Genomic DNA, 9,569 nt, shown 5'->3' on the forward strand with positions numbered 1-9,569 from the left:
TATTTTTTATTACACAACTATCTGGGGTACCTTGTGCGCTTTCCTATGGGGCATTTTTAATATAAACAGGCTGGAGTGGAGGCTACTAATTTTCAACTTGGTACGGATTTCGGACTTTATTTCCCTTTTTTAAAAAATCCTTAAGAGCCTTGGATCAGAAAAGAAAAAGAAACTTGCTGTTATACAAGTAGTATCCTACTGAAATATAACGTTTCTAAGATAAAACTTTGACTTTTTGAAAAAAAAGCGAAATCCGAAAGGGGTAGAGCAGGGAATCGAAATCGAAAACCTCTGATTACTAGCCAGCCTGCATAACCACTAGGCAACGGCGGTGCTCGATCAGACCCGGCAATTCGTAAATTATATACTTCGCACGTGTGGAGAGAGTATACGCTCGAATATACGCGCGCGCGCGTAGGTAAAAGGCTACAGGATTGTAGAGCGCCGCTGCGCGGCGCTCTACATTCCTATAACCTTGATTCAAGTCGCCTGAAAAATTGGTACCCTGTACTAATGTGTAAATAAAATATTGGCGGCCCGCGCGGCCACTCACCCTTGTGTAAACAACACATTTTTTAAATCCTTGTGTAAACAATTTACTCCAGACAACTGAGCACTAATCTCTTTATCTAACCCGATAGAAATCCGATGGCCCTGTTGAAAAGCTACCGGTTTTCTTCTGAGTCGGATATGAGGGTGTCGGATTGTCTTACCCCATACTAAACCGACAGGAATCTTGATAGGGTGCATAAACCACTTGTACGGCACGAGGAAGGATGGATGACTCATATTTCATCAAAAAATTGCAAGAAAAAATCTCTGACTGCGATTTCTGGCCTAAAAACAAGCCCTCTGTTTGCGGCTACCTTGCTGTAGGGCACCCCAAGCGGGAGTTAATTGAGTTTTTGCTTTTTCCTACCCCAAATTACCCCCCCCCCTTGTCCGCTCGAAATTGCTGTGATCGGACGACAGTCCATCAGCCTGATTCAGATTTTGGGCGCATTTGTTGCGGAACCGCCATTGGTGACCCCTTTTGAAACGCTGGGCCCTCCCCCCCCCTCAGGTCCCGCCCCCCTGAAAAAAACACTGTCGTGGAATGTTAAGCGCAGGCGCACACATTCGACAACAAACGATGGAAGGCGCCATTTTGAAACTATAAGAAGCGAGGTTTTTAAAAATTCCCCCAAACCACTTGTACGGCACGAGGAAGGATGGATGATTCATATTTCATCAAAACAAATGCGAGAAAAAAATCTCTGACTGTGATTTCTGTCCTAAAAACAAGCCCTCTTTTTGCGGCTACCTTGCTGTAGGGCGCCCCCAACGGGAGTTAATTGAGTTTTTGCTCCTTTCAACCCCAAATTACACCCCCCCCCCCCTTCCTTGTCCGCTCGAAATTGCTGTGATCGGACGACGGTCCATCAGCCTGATCAGATTTTGGGCGCACACATTTGACAACAAACGATGGAAGGCGCCATTTTGAAACTATAGGTTACAGACCAGTAAATAAACTTCCATAGACCCCAATGGTAAATTCTCCAACTTAAGAAATTCGGGAAAAATACTCACAACTCACCAAGGTGTTCGCGACACACATCAAATTAAAGCTTATTTCGTCATCTTTCATTTTCTTTTAAATTCTTTGGGGTTCAAGTGATGACTTTTAGGAGAAATTTCCACCCGAAGATGATCACCCCTGAAAATAGTCCTGAAGCCCATCGCCATTTTGAAAAACGATGCCTACACTCCATTGCAAAATAGAGCGCTTAAAGGGCCCCAGTTTCATCCAAATTGAACGGAACTACAACTTCACATACCTGTGCACGGCTTCCACCCATATTGTTTTACAAACCCTCAAGTTCATGGCCCACAGCATGCTCAAATACCGTGACTGAAGATTTTGAGGGCATGCAAATCGTGATTTGGCCGGCGTAGGCAATTTCGGACCGATTTACTGGTCTGCAACCTTATGAAGGGTTGCGGGTTTACAACAGCGCCCTCAATTGAGCTTTGTACGTGCACCTATGTACATAACATTCCATCCCACATTAAATCACTGCAGCTAGAGCAGAATCGTACAAAGTGATGCGCAGTGTTTCAAACCTGACATAATTCTCCGACGAACTTTCTGGGAACTGCCTTCTGCGTTTCGACCCAGTTTGTGTGAATACGCGACTGAGAAATAATGGCATCAAATAAGACCTCCAACAACAACCTCAATGGATCGAAAACTTACGCTGGAAATACGGCCTCGCCTACCGGCAAAGCGTGCCGACGGTCGTTGGTGCTGTGGACGATACTGACAAGCGGACTAGTATACGCTCTTGTATTGTGGCACCAGCAATAAGCAGGTGAGTTCATGACTGTCTTTTTGTTATCTTGTATCATGTGCCAATTCAAAGCTTTTATGGCTCATTTTCTTTTTACTCATTACAAACCTCGATTCATAGCCAAGTAAAAAAAATATCGAAAACAAAAGCGCCTTCGGTCTGTAATCATTAAATGATTCCTTAGATTTCGTAATTCATTAGAACCTAAAACTCAACACCATTTGCCAAATTCGATATCAGAATTAAAGGATAAATTTGCCTATTTCTTTTGGACCGGAAACCGGGACCTCAAAATAACGAACAATTTTCCTGACAAATTAGTGCCGAATTGTCCATGCCCGAGCCAAGGTTCCTTCCTCCATGCCCGATCCTACAGCGACGGGCGACGAAACCATCAACCATTTTATGATTGATCGATAGGCATTGTAAACTAATGTCTTTAAGAGTGTAAATTAACGATGAAAACAACTTCAACTGATTCTATCAGAATGCCATAGACTCACACCCTAACAAGTTCCCGTTAGAGCTATCGTTAAGTTACATTTACGGTTTATTCCTGTTTAAACTTAAACTGTCGGTCGCATTCGGATTTTTTTTATTCCTCTTTCTTGTTAACATTATAGGCCTAAGCATCTATTGTTTTACCCCTGTTCTGCGACTATCTATATCTATCTCGTTATCATTGTTCAAAAGGCTTCAACGCAGTTTTGTTATGCGCCTATATCAAATGTTTCCCCCTCCCTGGCCGGCCGCAGGTCCGAAGTCGGGGTTTGGTCACGTTTTTCATGCCCCTGGGGTGGGGATTCAGTTTGGTCACCCCAAAACCATTGGCGTACTACATGGAAAGGCAATCACTAGTGCGCCCCACGCGTGTCGGAGATTGTCCCTATTTTGCCCAAGAGGTGGGGAGTTTTGTCTTTTCAAAAGTGACAATCCCCACGTCTTGGGTCGGGCAGCCGACCACGCATTACAGGTAACGTTGTTGGCAACTAACGGGGCTCATGGAATGTTACTATTTAAAAAAAAAATGCAATCCATGAAAACGCACCTTTTCCTTATTTGCATTTTCACCAAGGGGTATTTTGGTGCTTTTTTTTGGTTTTAGTGCTTATACGCAAATCTCTATATTCGTGAGCAAAAGTGTGATGTCATATCAGGCAGAAACAATGTTACAGCTATTTCAGCACAAGTTGCCAGAATTTTCTTTTCTTTGGCTATTCGTAAGTTATGTCGGTACATGACAGTAAGCCATTGAGCAAACCTTTGTCACAAATGTTTTCAATAAACATTCTGGGTTTATGATTTGAACAGAAAACTCCTAAACTGAAAGGTTCCCTCCTGAAAATGACATCAGAGTAACAGTGCTGTCAGTTGTCCGGAAAAGCACGGACAATTTGTTTAAATATAAAAAGTGAATGCACCTTTCAATCAAAGTATTAAACCAAAAAGGGATGTCAGATAGGTTTCATACATTCAAGAGGAGTAGAAAGTTGCACAACTTGTGTTTCTTGGAAAAAAATCATGGCTTAGACCCTTTGAATAATTTGTAAGTACAGAAAACGCATGCCATTGCAATTTGCAAGCATTTTGCTCACCTTTGTCGCTTTGAACAGTTGCGAAGTTTGTCGTTATTATAGAAATATCATTGTTTCATACATTTTCACTTCCTTTGTACGGTACACACCATCAAAGTGGATTCGTGAAATAGACATTTCTCAGGGAACGCCATCTTGAAAATCCAGCTGGCCTCATAACTTAAATATCTACTAAACAGGTGCAATTTCAGCTCAGAAAACCGCCGCGGATGGAAAAGTGAAAAATAGAAAGTCCGACGTTTTTCTGACGGCGGTGCTATTTATAAGCTTTAAACTAACACGAAAACTTTAGTTCGGCCACTGACTTTAGGTTTTGTAGTCATAAGATCCTCCTTCAAAACACAACGAGACGTGACCTACCGAGAATGTTTCGATGAATTTGATTGATGTTTCGATGAATTTGAGCTCTACATCCACTAGTGAGATGATCAATCAGATATAACTACGCGAGAGTCACTCGCTTAACGGACAAACTATTAACGTTGCCATCCATGTGTGTTTGCCTCACATGCCTCGCTTTGATTATTTAAGATGGCGTACCCTGAGAATGTTATATGAAACAAATTCGTAACTTTGTCAGGGGAAAAAAAACAGGCTTTGGACGTACAACGAATTTCTGTTTAATAGCTCCATGCTATAGGACTAAATCCTGAAAATTCTAACAGTTTGCTTTTATTTTCTTATAATATTCCGGTCGATTCTGATATATGTCCCCCCACAGTGGTATCAGCCACAACCGGCACTCAGCACTAACTTCACCAGAAATGTATCATCGACACGTGTTTTGTCATCAAATGCAACACAAGTTCTAAATGCGACCTCGAAACCTATAACAGAAGTACAACTATGGGGTTAAGGTGGTCGAGATGAGCCGGAAGCAGCGAATCCTTCACTATTGCCATGATGCCACCACTTCGGTTAATCCTGTCACGTCGGATAGTGAAATATCCAGGTATGCTTAGGACATTATTTGCTGACAGCCATGCCTCTGTGATGCAGACAATGTCCACAGGATGAAGCTCCAGAAATGACTGCATGTCCTGTTTCTTACTACAGATACTACGAACATTGAGAATTAGACCGGAGATGGAATTCCTGTAAGTCTTTGAAGATGCAGGGAAGTCCAAAGGATAGTTCTTCAAATTATTTTCAGGTCCCAATGTAGAATTGAGCTCATGATTACTGCCAAACTCCTCATGGAATGAACTGTCAGAGCATGAGAAAATGGCAGCTTGTACACACAGTATGGGCAGAACCAGTCCACAGTGCTAGATATTAACTCATTGTACTGGGTGATTGACATTTCAGTGATGCATTTCTAATGCCAAACTTTGTTGCAGTCTTCCCAGAGAAGAGATCTCTTATTACTTTTCACTGCGTGTGACCTCGGTTGTAATAGTCTATATTTTACCTTCACCTGTCATAGCGTAAAAATAAATATGACATTTACTTTCGTATAAAGGGTCACCTTTGCCAGACCTTTTACACAAAAGATGACCTCGTGCAGTTCTGCAAAACAGGTTGACTCATTGTACAAAATAAATATGACGAATCTACTTTCGTATAAAGGGCCACCTTTTACCTTCACCTGTCATAGCGTAAAAATAAATATGACATTTACTTTCGTATAAAGGGTCACCTTTGCCAGACCTTTTACACAAAAGATGACCTCGTGCAGTTCTGCAAAACAGGTTGACTCATTGTACAAAATAAATATGACGAATCTACTTTCGTATAAAGGGCCACCTTTTACCTTCACCTGTCATAGCGTAAAAATAAATATGACATTTACTTTCGTATAAAGGGTCACCTTTGCCAGACCTTTTACACAAAAGATGACCTCGTGCAGTTCTGCAAAACAGGTTGACTCATTGAACTTAGTCTTTTGTTCCGCGTTTTGCGCTGTCACTGCTCTAGGGCTATACACAACTATACCCTTATAAAAAATCCACTATAGTTTCACCATTATAAATTTGTAGTTTTACTATAGTTCATCAAAGTTTACTATGATAAGTATAATATATGTAAAGTGTTGTGTAAGGTAAAGTTACTGTAATTTTACTAGAGTAAATACTGCAGTATTATTGTAGAAAATTTAAAGTTAACTTGTAGTAAATATATGGTGCCGTATTAAAGTTTACTGCAGTTTCACATCATACAAAAACTATAGAAACACTAAAGTACGACTACAGTTTTAACACTCTACGTTCTACACATTTACTGTAGTTTCAATACATCCAAAAACTGTACTATTACTTTTTTAAACGCTGAAGTAGGACTATAGTTTTAACACAATACTTTCTGCATATTAACTGTAGTTTCACTGCATCCAACAATTGTAGTTTTACTTTTTAAAAACTGAATATAGGACTACAGTTTTAACACAATACTTTCCGCATATTAACTGTAGTTTCACTACTTCCAAAAACTGTAGTATTGCTTTTTAAAAACTGAAATTAGGACTATAGTTTTAACACAATACTTTCTGCATATTAACTGTAGTTTCACTGCATCCAAAAGTTGTAGTTTTACTTTTTTAAAACTGAAGTTAGGACTATAGTTTTAACACAATACTTTCTGCATATTAACTATAGTTTCACTACATCCAAAAATTGAAGTTTTACTTTTAAAAAAAAAATGAAGTTAGGACTATAGTTTAATTTTTTGCATATTAACAGTAGTTTCACTACATCCGAAAACTTTAGTTTTACTTTTTGAAAACTGAAGTGGGACTACAGTTAACACAGCACTTTCTACATATTAATTGAAGTTTCACTACATCCAAAAACTGTAGTTTTAGTTTTAAAAGTGAAGTGGGACTACAGTTTTTAACACAGTGCTTTCTTCTGTGTCACTTTTTCACCAAAACTCAACAACAACTTCAAATCTAAAGTAATCATATTAGTCTTGTAACAGTTTTTACGTGTATTTGTACATTACATGTAGTTCTTCAAATCTAACGTGTACTCATTTTTCAGCAGAAAAATAAGCCATACGAATTACTTAAGTACGTGTAGTCATGTTTCCAAAAATAATATGCCTTGTGGAGACTTGACAAAACTGCATGATCTCCATACATCGAACTGCATGTGAGGGACACCAAATAATTAGTCTACCACTCGCATTCTGAACCATGCAACATATTGAATATGCTACAGCACCATATCTGCACAACACAGTTTATTGAGCTAAACAGGAAACAGCCCACATGTTACATCATCAAGAGAATCATATGTTACATGCCTAGCCGAACACACACACACAGCATGCATAGTGTAGCATATATAGGCAAGTCACAATACGCAATGACCTTGCATACCAGATAAACGGTCAGTGTGGAAAATTTGAAAACTGCATTCAGTTGCAATAATGCTGTAGTGCTTTGCAAGAGGCCAGAAAAGTTGAGTTAAACTGGGTCAAAATCATGCCAATTATTTGCATGACATGTGTGCCTGATGTGGACATAGGTTACTGTTCATGTGCATACGCATCCATATCCCACATGGTTAGCATGTAGAAATACACTGGATGGATGATCGGTGGACATGTTGGAGCTTAAGAGTTATAGACATGATGATGCCTGGCATGGTATGCCTGGACCATGGAGAAATGCCTGGACTCTTGTCTCACGGAGTCACGCTTCACAATCACAAGCTGTTGTATGCGGTAAGTCTACAAATTCACGTTTGGCTTTTATTCAGTTTGTTGATGATATTCCGTTATGGCTGTCCTACGCCACACTTGGATCAGACATGCTGGATATTAAATCAGCTGTAAGCATATGTTAAAGTTTCAACTGAATGACTAGGAAAGTTATTATTGAAAAAATTGGACCCAGTTTGTGTAATATTTTAATTATTTGTGTGTGTGTATTATTTTTCATTTCAGATACATCGTACAGCATTAGCACCAAGAACTTATCCCCCAACCCCTGACAAAAGTTTGGTCATGTTGGTGATGTGTAAAAACATGTATTATAAACCACAGCAATCCAGGTATTCCATTCAGCCATACATACTGTACATATGTTTGTTACTCTATTAATTTACTTGGGCTCATGGGAAATTTCACAACAAGATTTCATTGCATCCTACTTTTGCCAAGAACAAACTTAACAAAGAAAGTTTAGCAATAAATTATATTCAATTTCAGGGCAAGCTGAAAAACATGTATATGCTGGAAGTACATTTTCATAATTTTACCTTTTACAAGGCATTGCAGATGATATGCGTATTACTTCATTAACATGTAAGCTGTGGGCAGTCTTTGTTTGTTTAAAGTTTCACAGTCACAACCCTTCAATTCAAACTTTGAAAACTATTCTTGTTGATAGATGGCCCATTTTCATTATAAAAGACACTTTGAACAGACAAATGTGCTTTTTGTGGCAAACATTGTCACAATAAAACCGGGGCTTCGTTGTGTTTAAAGACTGCACCATCCCCTTTGTAATAACCCAAACTTAAGTGTATTCAGCTGTATTTTTCAGCTGTTTATTTTCCTGTTCATAACTTTTTTAAGACCGTAATATTTTTAAGGTTAAAATGTTTTGCTGTTATCAACTCGATATACATGAACATGTAGGTTTAATTTTATACAACAGTCTTGGATGCATACATTGTGTGCATGGATTTGTACAATGTGAACAAGTCCTTTTTCTAAGATACAGATTTAAGACACCCTGTTTGTGCAGTCATGAAGCAAAATTTGAGCTTAATTGAAGGATTAGACCATATTTTAATTGCCTTCAAAAACCTGTGCATTCCTGTTTGAGAAGAATGCTTGTGTATGCATTTTTGAACATTTGATTCATGTTTAGTTAAATGATTTTTTTATTTTTGCACTTTTTAGGGTGACATGTCATTTAAACATCATAAATATGTTAATGTTAGTAAAAGTAATGTACATGTATTTAATACTTTTTTGCAGGTGCCATATAAGCCAGGTGCCACAACATTGACGTACATGTACATGTTTATTGTTTAACTTAGTCTCTTTTTGCAGATAACATGTGTAACACAAGTATGAGCTGATAACTCCTTCGTTATATTTTTCAATTTATTTTACCCTTTGACAAGTTCAATTTACTGTCTTTAAACACTTTTTGCATCAAAACAGTTCTTTAGCTCATTTAACAAATAACTGAAAGTGAAGATACAATTTTTTTCAAGTACATGTACATGTATTTGCTCAACTTGTGAAATGTAAATTTTATTTTATTTGTGTGACAAATATAGGATGATGCACATGAAAAAGAAAAAAAAGTCTTGTCTTTTTTATTATGTGTCCTTTTAAAGTTTTTTTTAGTTAGTTTGCCCATAAAATGTTGTAGTCCACTGTTCATCGGAAAATGAAGCAGTTTTGCTGGAAGAATTACATGTAGTGTACGTCGTGGTAAACTGCACCAAAAGAAATGTAGTAGTGATTTTGGAGTTACTGTACAACTACAATACTTGTATTTATTTTTACGGCACTAAATCTGGAGTAATATCTGCAGTAAAACTGCAGTAGAATTATAATAAACCAAAAGTGAACGTCATGTTCCCGCCCGAAGCTGATAGCGCAGAACTGCAAATATATTTGGCAATAACGTAAAAGGTTGTTCCCGCCCGAAGCTGATAGCGCAGAACTGCAATTAAACATA

At 38.5% G+C, this 9,569-nt stretch overlaps 1 long non-coding RNA gene across 1 annotated transcript; it reads left to right on the top strand.

Annotated features, from left to right (window-relative positions):
• The first annotated feature begins 2,052 nt into the window (after positions 1-2,052).
• On the top strand, positions 2,053-9,153 carry LOC119723766. Its single transcript, XR_005270574.1, has 3 exons — positions 2,053-2,351; positions 4,647-7,591; positions 7,814-9,153. It is a non-coding gene; the product is annotated as an uncharacterized LOC119723766 (long non-coding RNA).
• The last annotated feature ends 416 nt before the right edge of the window (positions 9,154-9,569 follow it).

Source organism: Patiria miniata, unplaced genomic scaffold (genome assembly GCF_015706575.1).
Source record: "Patiria miniata isolate m_02_andy unplaced genomic scaffold, ASM1570657v1 HiC_scaffold_17, whole genome shotgun sequence".
Taxonomy (NCBI): domain Eukaryota; kingdom Metazoa; phylum Echinodermata; class Asteroidea; order Valvatida; family Asterinidae; genus Patiria; species Patiria miniata.